The following is an 18,614-nucleotide window of genomic DNA, read 5'->3' as shown; positions in this document are numbered from 1 at the left end:
AAGAAAAAAATAAATAGAGATGACCAAATAAGACAAATAGCATCCTGGACTGTCTTCCAAATGGTTTCTGCTTCATTAAGTTGTATTGTTCTAAAACCATGACATAACTCCAAAACAATTCAAAGTAAAGGGGTGTGATGGTTTTTTAAAAACTAAGAAAAAGCTTTCAGCTGGAGACGCCATCTTCCAGTAAGTCACCAAAATGACGAACACAAAGGGAAAGAGGATAGGCACCTGATACATGTTCTCTAGGCCTTTTAGAAAACATGGAGTTTTTCCTTTGGCCACATATATGCAAATCTACAAGAAAGGTGATTTTGTAGACATCAAGGGAATGGGTACTATTCAAAAAGATATGTCACACAAATGTTACCATGGGAAAACTGGAAGAGTCTACAATGTTACCCAGCATGCTGTTGGCACCATTGTAAACAAACAAATTACTAACAAGATTCTAACCAAGAAGATCAATGTTCGTATTGAGCATATTAAGAATCTAAGAGTCAAGACAGCTTCCTGAAACACATGAAGGAAAAAGATCAGAAAAAGAAGCTAGCCAAAGAGAAAAGTACCTGGGTTTAACTGAAGCACCAGCCTGCTTCACTCAAAGAAGCATACTTTATGAGAACCAAGGGAAAGGAGCCTGAGCTACCGGAACCCATTCCCTATAAATTCATGGCATAATAGGCATACAGCATAGCACACAGGCAAACCAAGACAACCAGTTGAGCAGGAGCATAAAGTGCTAGAACCTATCCCACATAATGAATTCATGGCATAATAGGTGTACAGCATGGCACACAGGATAACCAAGAGAACCAATAGAATAGGAACATAAGGTGCTGGAACCTACTCCCCATGAATCCTTGGCATAATAGACATAGCAAGCTTTGTCACATTCAATGAAAAGGCACCTCTCTGAGCTGCTGAAACCTTTTCCCTATGAATTTATGGCATAATAGGCATGAAGAGGCTACTGTAAAAACAAAAACTAAGAAAAAATTTCACTGGATTATAAATGCGATGGTGAGAGATCTAGTGCTCTAAAGTTTCTTAGCCTAGCAGATCCAAGATCCTCCTTGATCCACCCCAACTTGTTTCTCTAGTATACCATACTCACCAAAACTGGTCCATTTCTATACAATCAACCCACCAAGCATTCTCATGACTCCAGTTTTCTTCTACCCAGTTCACTGACTACAAATGCCCTCAGCCTATTCTTTGCCTATAAAACTCTTCTCAGAAGAGCCAACATCACTAATCATTGGGAAGATGCAAATTAAAACCACAGTGAGATACCACCTTATCCCAGTCCAAATGGCCATTATTAAAAATTCAAAAAGCAATAGATGTTGGCATAGACATAGTAAAAAGAAAATACTTGTCCGGAGAGGGAGATTAAAGATGGCGGCTGAGTAACAGCTTCCCTGCAACTGGGAACAGCAAGTCTGGGGAGACAAGACTCCAGGCATCTCTGGCCGGTGGGATCTGCCTATAATCACCCCTTTGAGGATACAGGGAGCCAGTAAAGGACTTCTGGACCCCAAGAGAAGGACAAAAACAGTGGAAAACTGTCAAGTGGATGCGTGTGTTCGATCAACCTAATCACGCAGGCAACCATAAGTACAAGCAGCAGTGAGACCGCAAACTGGAAAGGCCTTACCTGTGAACTGTTTCAGTGTTCCTGGACTTGGCACTCAGTTGAACTGCCTTGGGGAGAGCTTGGGCAGGAGTGTGGAGAACTTTGGGCATTATCTGGGGCCCCAGACTGAGCCACTGAGCTGGGCGCAGGAAGCCATTGTGAAAGAACTGCCCCAGCAAGCTCCGCCCTCAGGGTCTCACAGCAAGGATTGGGCGGGTCAAAGTAACCTACTGACTGAGCAGCCTAAAGGCAGGGACTGAGCTGCCTTACAGCCTTAATCCTTAGGGGCAGAGTGAGACAGTTTTGGCACACTGGAGCCTTGGGCTGTTGCCCTAGGTAGAGTACCATGATGTCACAGCTCATAGCAACCTCAAACTCCTGGGCTTGGTGCCACCCAGACCTCCATAAGGGCTGTGCAGCGACCCCCGACCAGTGACCCGCACCACCGGGCCTCCACATTCCCTGACCAGGAACTTCGGGAGCCACGCAATCCTGCGTCCTCCCTCCTGTGTCCTCCCAGCTTCCACACTAGCCCCTCCAATAGCTGCAGGCCCTTTGGAGCCCTCCCTGCCTCTGCACAGAGCTCTTCTCCTGGCCAGAGACTGCTGGAGCCCTGAGCTCACTGTGCCAAAGTCACTGGGCGCCTGGCACTCCCAGAACTGTGCACACCACCCCCAGCCCTGTTGCTGGATCCAGGTGTGTCACAAACCGGAGCTGCTTCCATAACCAGAACTCCCTAGCTAGAGCAGCCCCAGAGCATAGGGTCACTTCCTACAAAGATCCAGCAACAACAGAGTGATCCCGCTGCGGTCTAATCTTGGAGAAACACCTCCCCAACTCTGAGGACAGCCAGAGGCAACAGTTAAAAACAATCATAAGGCGAAATCAACAGAAAAACTCTGGCAATATGAATAATCAGAGTAGATCAACTCCCCAAAGGATCAATGGGGCAGAAACAGCACAAAACCCCGTGCACAAACAAATACCTGAGATGTCAGAATTGAATTCAGGATCTGGATAGCAAATAAGATCGAATTAGAATTCCAAAGTTATCTCAAGAATTCAACGGATTCAAAGACCAAATGACCAAAGATTTCGACACATTGAGACAAGAAGTTGAATCCCTCAAAGATCTGACAAACACAGTAGAATCCCTCAGTAACAGAATGGAGCAAGCAGAAGAAAGGATTTCTGACATTGAAGACAAAGCTTTAGAACGCTCCCAAACCCTCAAAGAAGAAGAGAAATGGAGAGCAAAAACAGACTACTCTCTCAGAGAGCTCTCGGATAATTTGAAGAAAACCAATATTCGTCTTATAGGGATCCCCGAAAGTGACGAAGTGGCTTCACAAGGCACAGAGTCTCTTCTCCATGAGATTATGAAGGAGAACCTTCCACACATGCCAAGAGATTCCGAAATTCAGATAGCAGACAGTTTCAGAACTCCAGCACGACTCAACCCAAATAAGACATCCCCCAGACACATCATAGTCAATTTCACTAAAGTTAATATGAAGGAGAAAATTCTGAAAGCTGCCAGACGAAAGAAAACCATTACCTACAAGGGGAAGAATATCAGAATAACTGCAGATCTCTCTGCTGAAACCTTTCAAGCTAGAAGAGGATGGTCATCGACTTTTAATCTCCTAAAACAAAATAACTTTCAACCCAGGATCCTGTACCCAGCTAAACTAAGCTTCATTTATGACGGAGAAATTAAACACTTCAACAACATTCACATGTTGAAGAAATTTGCCACAACTAAACCAGCTATCCAGGACATTCTTAGACCTATCCTCCATACAGACCAGCGTAATTCTCCACCACAAAAGTAAACCCACCCAAAAAATTTTTGATCAAATTCCAACTTCCACAGTCGCAAAAGAATTAAAAATGTCCACCGGTTTCTCAAAAGGCTTATCAATAGTCTCAATTAATGTGAATGGTTTAAATCGTCCTCTAAAAAGACATAGGTTGGCGAACTGGATACAAAAACTCAAGCCAGATATCTGCTGCATCCAAGAATCGCATCTTACATTAAAAGACAGATATAGACTCAAGGTGAAGGGATGGTCATCTATTTTCCAGGCAAATGGAAAGCAGAAAAAAGCAGGCATTAAAATCCTGTTCGCAGACGCAATAGGCTCTAAACCAACCAAAATAATTAAGGATAAGGATGGACACTTCATATTTGTTAAAGGTAATACTCAATATGATGAGATCTCAAATATTAATATTTATGCATCCAACCACAACGCACCTCAACTTATAAGAGAAACTCTAACAGACGTGAGCAACTTGATTTCCTCCACTTCCCTAGTAGTTGGAGATTTTAACACCCCTTTAGCAGTCCTGGATAGATCCTCCAAAAAGAAGCTAAGCAAAGAAATTTTAGATTTAAACTCAACCATTCAACATCTGGACTTAACAGACATCTACAGAACATTTCATCCCAAAAACACTGAATACACATTCTTCTCATCAGCCCACAGAACATACTCCAAAATCGACCATATCCTAGGCCACAAATCTAACCTCAGCAAATTTAAAAAAATAGAAATTATTCCTTGCATCTTCTCAGACCATCATGGAATAAAAGTTGAACTAAATAACAACAGGAACCTGCATACCCATACAAAAACATGGAAGCAAAACAACCTATGCTGAAGGATACATGGGTTATAGATGAGATTAAGAAGGAAATCAACATATTTTTGGAACAAAACAACAATCAAGACACGAATTACCAGAACCTCTGGGATACTGCAAAGGCAGTCCTAAGAGGGAAATTTATAGCACTGCAAGCCTTCCTCCAGAAAACAGAAAGAGAGGAAGTCAATAACTTAATGGAACATCTCAAGCAACTGGAGAAAGAACACTTCAACCCTAAATGCAGCAAAAGAAAGAAATAACCAAAATCAGAGCAGAATTAAATGAAATTGAAAACAAAAGAACTATACAACAGATAAATAAATCCAAAAGCTGGTTTTTTGAAAAGATCAATAAAATAGATAAACCTTTGGCCAACCCAAAAAGGAAAAAAACAGTAAAATCTCTAATTTCATCAAACAAAAATGGTAATGATGAAATAACAACAGACCCCTCTGAAATTCAAAAAATCCTTAACGAATACTACAAGAAACTCTACTCTTAGAAATATGAAAATCTGAAAGAAATCAACCAATACCTGGAAGCATGCCACCAACCAAGACTTAGCCAGAACGAAGTGGAAATGTTGAACAGGCCTATATCAAGTTCTGAAATACCATCAACTATACAAAATCTCCCTAAAAACAAAAGCCCAGGACCAGATGGCTTTACGTCAGAATTCTACCAAACATTTAAAGAAGAACTAGTACCTATACTACTAAACCTCTTCCAAAATATAGAAAAAGAAGGAATAATACCCAGCACATTCTATGAAGCAAACATCACCTTGATCCCCAAACCAGGGAAAGACCCAACAAGAAAAGAAAATTATAGACCAATATCACTAATGAATATAGATGCTAAAATACTCAATAAGATCCTAACAAACAGAATACAACAACACATCAAAAAAATTATACACCATGACCAAGTTGGATTTATCCCAGGGTCTCAAGGCTGGTTCAATATACATATATCTATAAATGTAATTCAACACATAAACAAACTTAAAAATAAAGACCATATGATTCTTTTAATTGATGCAGAAAAAGCTTTTGATAATATCCAGCATCCCTTCATGATCAGAGCACTTAAGAAAATTGGTATAGAAGGGACATTCCTTAAACTCATAGAGGCCATCTACAGCAAACCCACAGCCAATATCGTATTGAATGGAGTTAAATTGAAATCATTTCCATTTAGATCAGGAACCAGGCAAGGTTGCCCATTGTCTCCATTGCTCTTTAACATTGTAATGGAAGTTTTATCCTTTGCAATTAGGGAAGAAAAGGCGATCAAGGGTATCCACATAGGGTCAGAAGAGATCAAACTTTCACTCTTCGCATATGATATGATCGTATATCTGGAAAACACTAGGGATTCTACTACAAAACTTTTAGAAGTGATCAAGGAATACAGCAATGTCTCAGGCTACAAAATCAACACCCATAAATCTGTAGGCTTTATATATACCAACAATAAGCAAGCTGAACAAACAGTCAAGGACTCTATTCCTTTCACAGTAGTGCCAAAGAAGATGACATATTTGGGAGTATACCTAACAAAGGACATGAAAGATCTCTACAAAGAGAACTATGAAACTCTAAGAAAAGAAATAGCCAAAGATGTTAACAAATGGAAAAACATACCATGCTCATGGCTGGGAAGAATCAACATTGTTAAAATGTCCATACTTCCCAAAGCAATATATAATTTTAATGCAATTCCTATTAAAGCTCCATTGTCATACTTTAAAGATCTTGAAAAAATAATACTTCGTTTTATATGGAATCAGAAAGAACCTCGAATAGCCAAAACATTACTGAGCAATAAAAACAAAGCAGGAGGAATCACGCTACCAGACCTGAGACTGTACTATAAATCCATAGTGATCAAAACAGCATGGTACTGGCACAAAAGCAGAGAAGTAGATGTCTGGAACAGAATACAGAACCAAGAGATGGAATCAGCTACTTACTGTTATTTGATCTTTCACAAGCCAATTAAAAACATTCAATGGGGAAAAGATTCTCTATTTATCAAATGGTGCTGGGTGAACTGGCTGGCAACCTGTAGAAGTTTGAAACTGGACCCACACCTTTCACCATTAACTAAGATAGACTCTCACTGGATAAAAGATTTAAACTTAAGACATGAAACTATAAAAATACTTGAAGAAAGTGCAGGGAAAACTCTTGAAGGAATTGGCCTGGGTGAATATTTTATGAGGAGGACTCCCCAGGCAATTGAAGGAGGATCAAAAATACACTACTGGGACCTGATCAAACTAAAAAGCTTCTGCACAGCCAAGAACATAGTGAGTAAAGCAAGCAGACAGCCCTCAGAATGGGAGAAAATATTTGCAGGTTATACCTCCAATAAAGGTCTAATAACAAGAATCCACAGAGAACTCAAATTTATTAGCAAGAAAAGAACACGTGACCCCATCTCAGGGTGGGCAAGGGACTTGAAGAGAAACTTCTCTAAAGAAGACCGACACAAAATCTACAAACACATGAAAAAAAGCTCATCATCCTTAATCATCAGAGAAATGCAAATCAAAACTACTCTGAGATATCACCTAACCCCAGTAAGAGTAGCCCACATAACGAAATCCCAAAACCAGAAATGTTGGCATGGATGTGGAGGAAAGGGCACACTTCCACACTGCTGGTGGGAAGGCCCACTAATACGTTCCTTCTGGAAGGATGTTTGGAGAATACTTAGAGACATAAAAATAGACCTGCCATTCGATCCTATAATTCCTTTACTAGGTTTATACCCAGAAGACCAAAAGTCACAATATAACAAAGACATCTGTACCAGAATGTTTATTGCAGCCCAATTCATAATTGCTAAGTCATGGAAGAAGCCCAAGTGCCCATCGACCCACTGAATGGACTAGCAAATTGTGGAACATGTATACCATGGAATACTATGCAGCCTTAAAGAAAGATGAAAACTTTACCTCTTTCATGTTTACATGGATAGAGCTGGAACATATTCTTCTTATCAAAGTATCTCAGGAATGGAAGAAAAAGTATCCAATGTACTTGGCCCTACTATGAAGCTAAATTATAGCTTTCACATGAAGACTATAACCCAACTATAGTACAAGACTATGGGGAAAGGGTCAAGGAAGGGGAAGGGAGGGGGGAGGTTTTGGTGGAGGGAGGGTAATGGGTGGGGCCACATCTATGGTGCACCTTAGAATGGGTACAGGCGATTGCACTAATGTACACAGCTATGATTTTACAATAAAAAATAAAATTAAAAAAAAAAGGCAACAGAAGATACAAAAAAAAAAAGAAAACACTTGTCCACTGTTGATGATAATATAAACCTCTATGGAAAATAGTATGAAGATTCCTCAAAGAACTAAAAGTAGACCTACCATTTGATCCAGCAATCCTACTACTGGCTATATACCCAAAGAAAAAGAAGTCATTATATCAAAAAGACATTTATACTCATATGTTTATCACAGCACAATTCACAACTGCAAATATATGGAATCAACCCAAGTGCCCATTAACTGATAAATAGATAAAGAAAATGTGGTGTAGATATACCACAGAATACTACTCAGCCATCAAAAAGAATGAAATGTCTTTTGTAGCAACTTGAATGGAACTGGGGGCCATTGCCCTAAGTGAAGTATCTCAGAAATGGAAAAAAAAAATACCACATATTTCCACTTTTAAGTGGGATCTAAATGATGTGTATCCATGGTCACAGAGAGTGGTATAATGGATATTGGAGACTCAGAAGGGAGCAAGATAGGAGGAGGGTGAGGGATTAAAATTTACCTATTGGGAACAATGTACACTATTTGGGTGGCAGATACACTAAAAGCCTTGACTTACCAAACACACACGCACACTGTACAATTCATCAATGTAACAAAAAACACTTATACCCCCTACATCTATCTAAATAAATATATTTTTAAAAAAATAAAGATGCTATCATGTACAGAAAAAAAGAAAAAAATGGCCAACTCAAACACCACATTTTCTGGGAACATTCCCTGACCTTCTTATTAAGTTCTCTGAGCTTTCAAAGCACAATTAGGAATATTCCTCTCTGGCCCTTACTTCATTCTGCCTTATAGTTATGTGCTGTTAGTACCAAAGCTATATCATTTTCTACATATCTCTTCCCTCCCCAAATTGTGATTTAATTGCTTGTTTTATTTTCTGTATTATATCACTGAGTGATAGAAGACCCAGAGAAAAGAGGATAGAGTTGTTCCTACAAACATTACAGACATGGAAATATATAGCAAATCTTTTTTACTATGCACACATTTTCCAGAGAAGTCTATCATTTTAGATCCTTCTCCTAGTGGCAAAAGAGAAGAAGAAAATGGTTATGACCCATACTGAATAAGAGAAAAAAGGTCTAAGAATGAAACTGAGCTCTCCTCCCTATAATCTGACTTCCACAATCATCTCAAATAGGAAGTAAAGTTAAAAATAAAGCTCTCACCTAAAAGGCAGCCAGGATACAAGCCAGTTAGGCTGAGCCAGCATCTTTTCAGACATACTTCCCAGGTGGTTAGATATAGCCAAACACAATTCTCTGGGCCAGAGTCTCAAGGTAATTAGGGAGTCTGGAAAGGAGCAGTGAGACTTTTAACAAAAGAGCCACCACAAACCACAGCATTAATACTATGCCTCTTCAAAATGCCAGAGTTCCTCTCTCACCTTCAAGCACCACCATGCTGACAAACATGGAAAGGGGGAGTTTGGGATGATGAAAATTTCATGAGCTGTGGGATGTTCCTGTGATTTTCAGCATTAGAACATATTTTTTTATACAGAAAAAACAGCCGGGAAAGGCACATGTTTTATTTTCCCATAATATAACTTATAAACATCTAACCCAGCTATCCTTTGACTACTTTTAAAGTGCTTTTCTTCTGAGAGAAATAATACCCATTCAGGTTTTCCAGCAAAATTGAGTGATAAAATTAATACTTTTACAAAGTACATCATCAGAAAGCAGGCTCATTGTAAATGGTGAGATATATCAAGGGAGGAGAGCCCCGCCTCTGTTATACAATAAAAGTAATATTGAACTACCTAATATCAGACATCATTACACCAGCAATTTCTAACAAGCCTGACACCAACTCTCATCAGTCAACAAACAGGATGAAAATGAGTCCTATGCATCTGGCAGGAGCAGGGAAAGCCCTGTCTGTGTGAATATTTTTTTGCTACTATTGAATTCTTGCTCATGTTTTCATAGACTCTCAACATTGATTATCTAAAAGATAATGTAGCCAAACAGTGAGCTTAGAGATCACAAGCTTGTAGGTGAGACAAGCTTTTTTTTTTCTTTTGAGACAGAGTCTCACTCTGTCTCTCGGGCTAGAGTACAGTAGCATCATCATAATTCACTTGCAACTTCAAGCTCCTGAACTCAAGCAAGTGATTTTCCTGCCTCCCAAGTAACTGGGACTGCAGGTACATGCCACCACATCTGGATAATTTTTTTAAATTGCCTTTTATAGAGACAGGTGTCTCACTAACTTGTTCAGGCTGGTCTTAAACTCCTGGTCTCAAGAAATCCTCCCACCTCAGCCTCCTAAACTGCTAATATTAGGTAGGTGCCACTGTGGCTGGCCTAAAATTTCTATAATTATTTACAATTGTGACTTCAAGCATGGCATGTCAATTTTTTTGCAATAATGATCATGATTCTTCATGTAAAAACAACACTTTATAGTTTACAAAACATGATATTATATATAAATTCTCATAGTATTTTTGGTAATTGCTCCAAGCTTACCTAACTATCCCCCAAATTATAGTATTTCATAAAAACACAAACATATTTTAAATCCTCTCAACTTATTTTTAAGTAGTAAAATAAAATGTTTTTCTTTTAAAGAATGAACAAATTATAGTACTATATTTCAGAAATTGGAGTGCTTAACTAATTTATTATTAGCAACACATGCTTACCAAAGACTTACAATAGCATTCAAAATTTTCAAGCCTTAAATGCATATATTAGATTTTAATCTAGAGTTAGTCATGAATCATAATGAAAGGGTGTTTAGTAGATACATGCAAATATATCTTAGCAATCTTAACAAACGTGCCGTATTTCAAATTATGCAGAAGATAGGGCAACACTAATGGGAAGAGGAAGAGTTAATATAAGACCAAAAGTAGGAGAAAGAAAGAATGAATAGGTGAAGAAATTATTTTAACAATCAAAAATTCACATTTCCCAAAAACCAACAGTAATGCCCCAAAGCAAAGCAGGCAAATTCCTTACCTGGCATAATCTTGGAAGCCATGAAGAAGGGAACAAAGGAAAGATCCTCAGATCTTTCCATTCAACTACTAATATGTGAAATTCTACCAGAAAAATATTCCTTCTGTTTGAGAATTGAATTTTCATCTTTTGGGAAATGTTCTGGGAAACATAAGGTGTACCATACAAGCTGTGTTAACTGTCTACACTCTGTGTAACTGAGAGATTACAAGAGAGACATTTTTGGAAGTGAAGAGCTGATAACAAAGCAATGATATCATATATTAAGTGGCTCTTATATTCTAAGCATTTTATAGCTGCCACACCATCAGTCCCCACATTGATGCTATAAGTATTCTTAACCACATTTTATATATAAGGTAGCCAAAGCTAATGAAATTTAGGTCATTTACTCAAGGTCTAAGGGGAACAAAAGAAGAATCTGGGGTCAGAACTGGACCATCACAAAAGCTAAATTTATGCTACACTGATATTGCATCAATGGCCTTGGGATCCTTAAAAAGGAAACTTAGGGACAGCCCCTGTGGCTCAGTAGGTAGGGCGCCAGCCCCATATACGAAGGGTGGGTTCGAACTCAGCCCCAGCCAGCTAAAAAACAGCAATGACAACTGCAACAAAAAATAGCCAGGTATTGTGGCAGGAGCCTGTAGTCACAAGCTGCTTGGGAGGCTGAGGCAAGAGAATCGCTTATGCCCAACAGTTGGAGGTTGCTGTGAGCTTTGACGCCACAGCACTCTACCAAAGGCGATATATTGAGACTTTGTCTCAACAAAAAAAGGGAAACTTAGTATTTAAAGAGTTAATTGCTGAAGCATGACTGATACAGGTAAGCCCAAGGTCTCAACCTGGAAGAAAGACTAAGAGGGGAAAAGTTTCTCTCTTCTCATCTCTTCCTTTCACTTTGCTTCTCTCTTTTCTCCACCCGTTTCCCTCTCCCACTTAAACCCAAGGGCATTGATGAAGAGATAGAAAACTTAAACAGGCAAGCATTTACAATTATACCATCTACTTCTTCAGGATCCTGCTGTGACAAGTGTACATGTTTACAGAGACAAAGGGAATTGAGTGTAAGGGGAATTTTAAATTATTTCAAGAAGAAGGCTGATAAAAAGTAATGCACACCAAATTTTGCTTCAGATTTCAACGAAGGACACAAACATGTGGGAAGCTCCCTAAATATCAAATATAACTGATGTTAAAAACTAATCAGGTCTGGAATATTTCCTGGTTTTGCCAAACAAAAATGTTAGATAATTTAACATTGATATTAACAGAGATCAAAGGAGTGGTTATTTGATTTACACTTTGTTAGAGACTTTCCTGGAGGGTTTATATTCTTAAACAATAACATTCCATCCAGGAGAAGAGTTCTAAAGACCATAAAGTGAAACTAACTCATAAAAAACTGTACTGGTCAACTGGTTGTGACTGCACTGAGTGAATTGTTAAGGGAGAAAAGGGAAAATACTTTTAAATATTTACTTTTTTTTTTCTTTTTTTAAAAGACAAAGTTCTGGGAATTGCTGTGACAATTAAATTCTCCTTTATTCTCTCCACATGGCTGCTAGCTTAACTAGCATTTCGCTGCCCTCTCTTGGTAGATACTGAGAGAACAGAAGCTGATTTCTTTGCAGGGATTGGAATTTGACTTCTAGTTTCAAGAAAATGGTCTGATTCTTACCAGTAGGAAAATTACTTAATAAGGCAAGTTTAAGTATAATTAGTAATACTTAAAAAGAAAGCACTTTACTCTTTTACGGTTATTGCGGCGTGAGCAACCATGAGCAGCAAAGTCTCTCGCGACTCCATTTATGAGGCAGTGCAGGAAGTCCTGCACCAGAACCAGCATAAGCGCGGGAAGTTTTTGGAAACGGTGGAGCTGCAGATCAGCTTGGAGAACTATAATTCTCAGAAGGACAAATGCTTCTCTAGCACAGTCAGGCTTAAGTCCACTCCCCGTCCCAAGTTCTCAGTGTATGTCCTGGGGGACCAGCAGCACTGTGACGAGGCCAAGGCTGTGGACATAACCCAGACGGACATCAAGGTGCTGAAGAAACTGAACAAAAACAAGAAGCTGGCCAAGAAATATGATGCCTTTTTGGCTTCAGAGTTTCTTATCAAGCAGATCCATGAATACTTGGTCCTGGTCTAAATAAGGTTGGCAAATTTCCTTCCCTGCTGACCCACAATAAAAACATCGTGGCCAAAATTGATGAGGTGAAGTCCACAATCAAGTTCCAGATGAGGACAGTTCTTTGTCTGCTGTGACTGTTTGCCACATGAAGGTGACAGATGAGGAGCTGGTGTACAACATCCATCTGGCTGTTAACTTCTTGGTGTCATTGCTTAAGAAAAATTGGCAGAATGTCTGTGCTTTATACATTAAGAGCACCATGGGCAATGTATTAAGGCACATTCTAATAAACCCTAATGATGCAAAAAAAAAAAAAAAAAGGACTTTATGCTTTCAAGGTTGGCTTCCTCAAAGATGAAGAATAATGTACAGAAAACATACTAGGTAGAGCTCTGGAGATCAATCCTTTCTCTGGGGGAAGGGAAGAAAGAAGGTAGGAGCTGGACTGGAATTAGTTCCAACTAGTGCTGTAGTCAACCCTACAGAGAGCTCTGAAGCTGGCTGGTCCTTTGGGGAGGGTACTGAGTTGGGACAAGAAAACTGGGCCTTCATAGCTTCGCATCAACCTGTCATTGTGTTACTAGATGAAGATGGTTCAGCCACCTGCCACTGTCAGCCAAATACAGAGATCAGGATTAGATCCAAAAAGCTTCTTTTTTCGATTAGCCAGCAATCTGGAGAATAACAAGAGTAGTCTCTCAAATCTGTTGTGCCTCAGTTACAATTCTAATAGTTTTTATAATGTGATACACGAAAACAAACCAGAAATTTTTAACTTCTATCTAAAAGAATCATCAAAAAAAACCATAAAAGTAGCCTTTATTCTAAATGTAATAGTACTTAACATAAAAGTAATCTTTACTCTGACAATATAACAATACTTATTGCCTAAGTGTTATTATTTCCCCAAAGTCTTTTGAGATAAACATCCTCACAATCATTGCAAAACCTTACCTAGATAATCATGGAATGTATCTGAGGAAAGGATGTAAGCTAAGCAAACTAGGTCAGCTGCACTGCTTCAGTTTAGCTTCTCAGACTCCATCTTGTAGGCCACCTTTCTGGTTTCAATTGGATACTGGGTACTTCTAGGAAGAGGCCACAACCCTAAGGCAGCTCTTTATCCAAAGGCAATTTCTAGACAGGAATGACATCAAAGAACTAGCAACCAGCAGTGTTCCTGGAAGCTGGAGGAATAAACCCTTCTGTCTTGAAGGATAACTTGGGTGAGGCATCATAATATCTGTTACATAATTAAAATATATTGACTTTAATAACTGTTTCTTAAATGCCATAGCAAACATAAACTTAACAATAGTTACAAAAATCAAAGGTAATAAATAAAGGGAAAAGTGTAGCCACTTTGGAAAGCATTTAGAAGTTTCCTTAAAAATTAAATTTACCAGATCTTATAATTTTACTCCTCAGTGAGAGAACAATGAAAACGTTTGTCCACATAAACACTTGCACAGTAATGTTCATAATAGCATTATCAATAATAGGGAGAAAAATGTCTGTCAACTGGTGAATGATAAAAGAAAATTTATTGTATCCATAGATTGTAATAGTTCAGCAATAAAAAGGGGAAAAGTACTGATACATACATGCTACAACACAGATGGACCTCAAAATATAAGAAAAAAATCCCAAATTAAAAAACTACATACTATATAATTCCATTTCTATAAAATGTCTATTAAAAAAATCTACAGAGACAAAAACTAGATCAAGGATTGCATGAGGCTGGTGGTGGAAACAGGAAATGACTGTAAATGGGTAATCTTTTAGAAGTGACAGAAATGTTCTAAAATTGAATTGTGGTGATGGCACCACTCTGTAAATGTACTGAAAATCTTTGAATTGTATACTTAAAATGATTAAATTTTATAGTACGTAAATTATACTCAATAAAGCAAAAGATAGGAAGGAAGCAAGGGAGGGAGGGGGAAAGGAAAGAAGAAGGCAGGCTCATTATCATGTTCCTCTCCAAGGGACATCTGTGTTTGGGTTTTGTTTTTTTCTGACCATGGGATAGGGGTTAAAGTAATAGTCTAGTCTGTATCTTTCAGAGTATGTCAGATCAGCAGATTCCTGAACCTCAATGTTAGGGACTAAATTCCTTTTGGGGGAGGCTCAGAATAGGCTCATAAATAGACAGGTAACTCCCTAAAGCAGCTGATAGGAGATTGGCCTAAAAACAAACAAACAAACCACTCTAAGATAAATACATATTCAATGTATTTCTAAAATCTCCATCTTCACCTAGTCTAACAAATGCAACTGCCCTTCCTCACTTCTATATATATACATAGGCTTAATAATATCACGTTTGATTTATTTCCCCCTTCAAGTTGTCTTTGATGTTCATTTTGACCCAATTTCAACAAGATACAAAATATAGAGAGGGAAAAATGAGAATTGAGGCCAGAAAGGGATTAGAATGAGGTATCTAACCTTTATAGACAGCATATTACATTTAGCACTGTCCTAGGTACTCATCATATATTATGTCACTTAGTCTAACTATAATTCTGGGAGGGTGATGTTATTCTTATTTAATGAGTAAGAAAGCTAAGGCTCAGAGGATGAAGCAATTCATCTGAAATCATCCAAGATGGTAATGACTACAGATAAGATTATAAAAACAAGATAATACACAAATATCAGACTACTTTGTCTTTTTGGAGTTATGCAGCCGAACTCTGCCCGTATGAATTGAGATGAGGCTTCTGAAGAAACCAAATAACTCTACTGTAAAATATCCCAGGAAGAAGTTTTTCCTGCAGCTTAAAATTAATCTCTAAATACAAAAACACTTTCTCTGGTCACCTTTCTAGGAGACCAAAAGTTGCAGAGAAGTCTGGAATTATCAAGGAAGATGAGCTCCACCTGGCCACATTGCTGAAATCATGGGGTGAATTCTCCAGAAGTAGACATTGAGATGGCATGTAGAGTACGAGATGTTTAATAGAGAACAACATCAGTGAAAGAATGAGCAAAGAGGCAGGATTAGACAAAGGAAAAAGTTCAAATGTCATGCATACCTGACAAAGCCCTGACCAACCTGGTAGACATGTCTGGAGCAAGTAATACCCATCAGAGGTGTCCTGTGATGCATCTCTGTGTCTACCAAATGTAGAAAGAGACCCCAGGGTTGATGTGGGTTTATGAGTAGTTGAAAATTATTCTCCATAATTATATCATTCTCATTATAGTCTAGCCTTAGTTGTGCTATAAGAAATTGGGTGGAGGAGTTATAATAGATGGCAAGAGATGTAGCAGTTAGAAAGACTTCAGCAAGTACAAATTGTTTAAATTTGTAAGTCATATGTGTTGTCTCATATACAGGGATATTCATAGGTAGCACAATTCCTGAGTTTATGTGATTGGGGCCATTCAAATAGGACAATGTCAAGAGGCAGCAGAGGTATGATCTCTTTCAGCGCATCCTTCATAAGAAAAAGAAAACTTTGGCTCAGTGCCTATAGCTCAGCAGCTAAGGCACCAGCCACATACACCAGAGCTGGAGGGTTCAAATCCAGCCCAGGTCAACTACAACCAAAAAGTAGCCAGGCGTTGTGGTGGGTGCATGTAATCCCAGCTACTTGGGAGGCTGAGGCAAGAGAATTGCTTAAGCCCCAGAGTTTGAGTTTGCTGTGAGCTGTGACGTCGCGGCACTCTACCGAAGGTGACATAGTGAGACTCTGTCCACACACACACAAAAAAAGAAAACTTTTCTCAGAACTCCCCTTCGATACCTACATAGACCTTCCCTCACATCTTGTTAACCAGAACAAGTCACCTGTCACCCCTAAGCCAGCCATTGGCAAGTCATCCATTTGGAATAATTATGAACAGTTTAGTCTAATCAGGATCTAATTGCTGTAACTAGGAACATGGTCAACTTCTCCAAGGCATTTACCTCTGGGAAGGAGAAGTGGATATTTATACAAAATCAGAATTCTCTCTCTCAAAAAAAAAAAAAAAGGCTTTAAAAGGTTAGTTGAGCACATGACCAACATTTTTCTATATCTATATTAAAGCTCTACTACTGAAAGTAGTAATGTCACTTAGCCAAGCAACTATGGAGGAAGGGTCAGAAGTACTAGCTTGGGAATAAAAATAGATTTATATCTGCTCATTTCCTAGAGTCTTAAAAGAACTTCTATCCACCATTTGTAGGCAAGTACCTGTAAAGTCTTAGGGTATTGATATGGTGATTTACTCATCACTATAATAATTCTCATATTATTCTTATCAATTAAAACATATATCATGCTGGAGTAAGTAATTATCAAAGAGAAAAGTCTGTAAAGAATGCTTGACCTATAAAATGAATTTCTTGTCATGCTGCAACGTAAGAAAGTAGTTTGGTACCAAGTTTTTAAAGATACTAATTGAGCACCTATACCTGTTTATTTGTCTAATGTTTTGGGCAGTTTTAACTTTCTTAATCTTTCCATAGAAAGGAGAAATGCAACATCTTTTCTGATGACAGATGAGATGAAAGGACAAAAGCAAATTTTAAACCTTTGGAAGAACATATTATGACATGTTCTTTAATTTAATGATTATTGGTGAAAATTTACAAATAAAAAATAGAAAAAAGAAAAAATAGAATAACTATTACTGAAGTAGGTCATAATCTTAATGTTGTAACTAAACATCTCATTAATTTGATAACATTTTTGAATTTTTTTCCATTAAAAGGAGATCCATTCATAAGAAATTCATGAATTTCAAATCTATTACTTTCATTAAAGGGTCATTTAAATTTGACAAATAAATAAATGTGGCTACAGTTTTAAAGGATCAGTTGTTACAATGAACTATTTATGCAAAATTGAAGATGAATCATTTGCTTAATTTAAAGCAAAAATTTAAAAGTAATATCCTGATCTTGCTAAACTTTTTTTATAATCTTTTCTTACATAGTCATCAAATACTTCTGTAAGACCGGTTTCTCTATTAGGAGTGTTACTGTTTTAATAACCACAGAAATAGTTTAGATATACCTTATTACCTACAAGTAGCATTGTCATCAATCCAACCAAGATTAGATAAATTAACAAGCAAAAATGAAGTTTATCGCATTAAAAACATGAAACCTTGATGTACATGGTTATTTTTTCATGGGTATACCATGGAAGGAAATACTGTTTCACTCATAAAATTTTGTTTAGTTAGATGATGGAATAACAAAAACTTACAAATATAATATAAATTCTCTATATAAGCTGCTCTCAAACTTTTGGGCCTCTTTTACATCTGAAGCATGATTGAGGATACTGGACCACACTTTAAGAACCTCTGATGTGGGAGAGAGGGGGAAGGAGGGGGATTAATGGGATTACACCTGCGGTGCATCTTACAAGGGTATATGTGAATCCTAATAAATGTGGAATGTAAAGGTCTTGGCAAAATAACTAAGAAAATGCTACAAAAGCTATGTTAACTAATGTGATGAAAATGTGTCAAACAATCTATGAACCAAGTGTATGGTGCCCCACGATCATACAATGTACACAGCTATGGTTTAATAAAAAATAAAAAGAACCTCTGATGTACACTAATTATCTAGGCTTTGTATTTTGTATGCATTTAAAATTTTATTTTCCTGATAATTTGTTTTTATTGTATTTTACAAAAGTTTTGGTCTGAAAAGTGTTGGAAATTTTTTTTTAATGAAATAAAACGTGATTCTTTCATCACAAATAGCTGCAAACTAATTGCTCTAATTCAATGCTGCATAACTAAGATGGACATTTCTCTTTTTGTGTGTGTGTGATTTTTTGGCCAGGGCTGGGTTTGAACCCGCCACCTCTGGCGTATGAGACTGGCGCCCTACTCCTTGAGCCACAGGCACCACCGGACATTTCTATCTTAACACTGAAT

The 18,614-nt window shown here is 38.0% G+C and overlaps 2 pseudogenes; both read left to right on the top strand.

Moving 5' to 3' along the window:
* The first annotated feature begins 202 nt into the window (after positions 1-202).
* LOC128591619 (60S ribosomal protein L21-like) lies at positions 203-684 on the top strand (annotated as a pseudogene).
* Positions 685-12,365: 11,681 nt separating this feature from the next.
* LOC128591287 (60S ribosomal protein L10a-like) lies at positions 12,366-13,940 on the top strand (annotated as a pseudogene).
* The last annotated feature ends 4,674 nt before the right edge of the window (positions 13,941-18,614 follow it).

This window comes from Nycticebus coucang, chromosome 8 (assembly GCF_027406575.1).
Source record: "Nycticebus coucang isolate mNycCou1 chromosome 8, mNycCou1.pri, whole genome shotgun sequence".
Taxonomy (NCBI): domain Eukaryota; kingdom Metazoa; phylum Chordata; class Mammalia; order Primates; family Lorisidae; genus Nycticebus; species Nycticebus coucang.
Note: the sequence above shows the minus strand (reverse complement) of the source record. Positions and strands in the feature narration are given on the sequence as shown.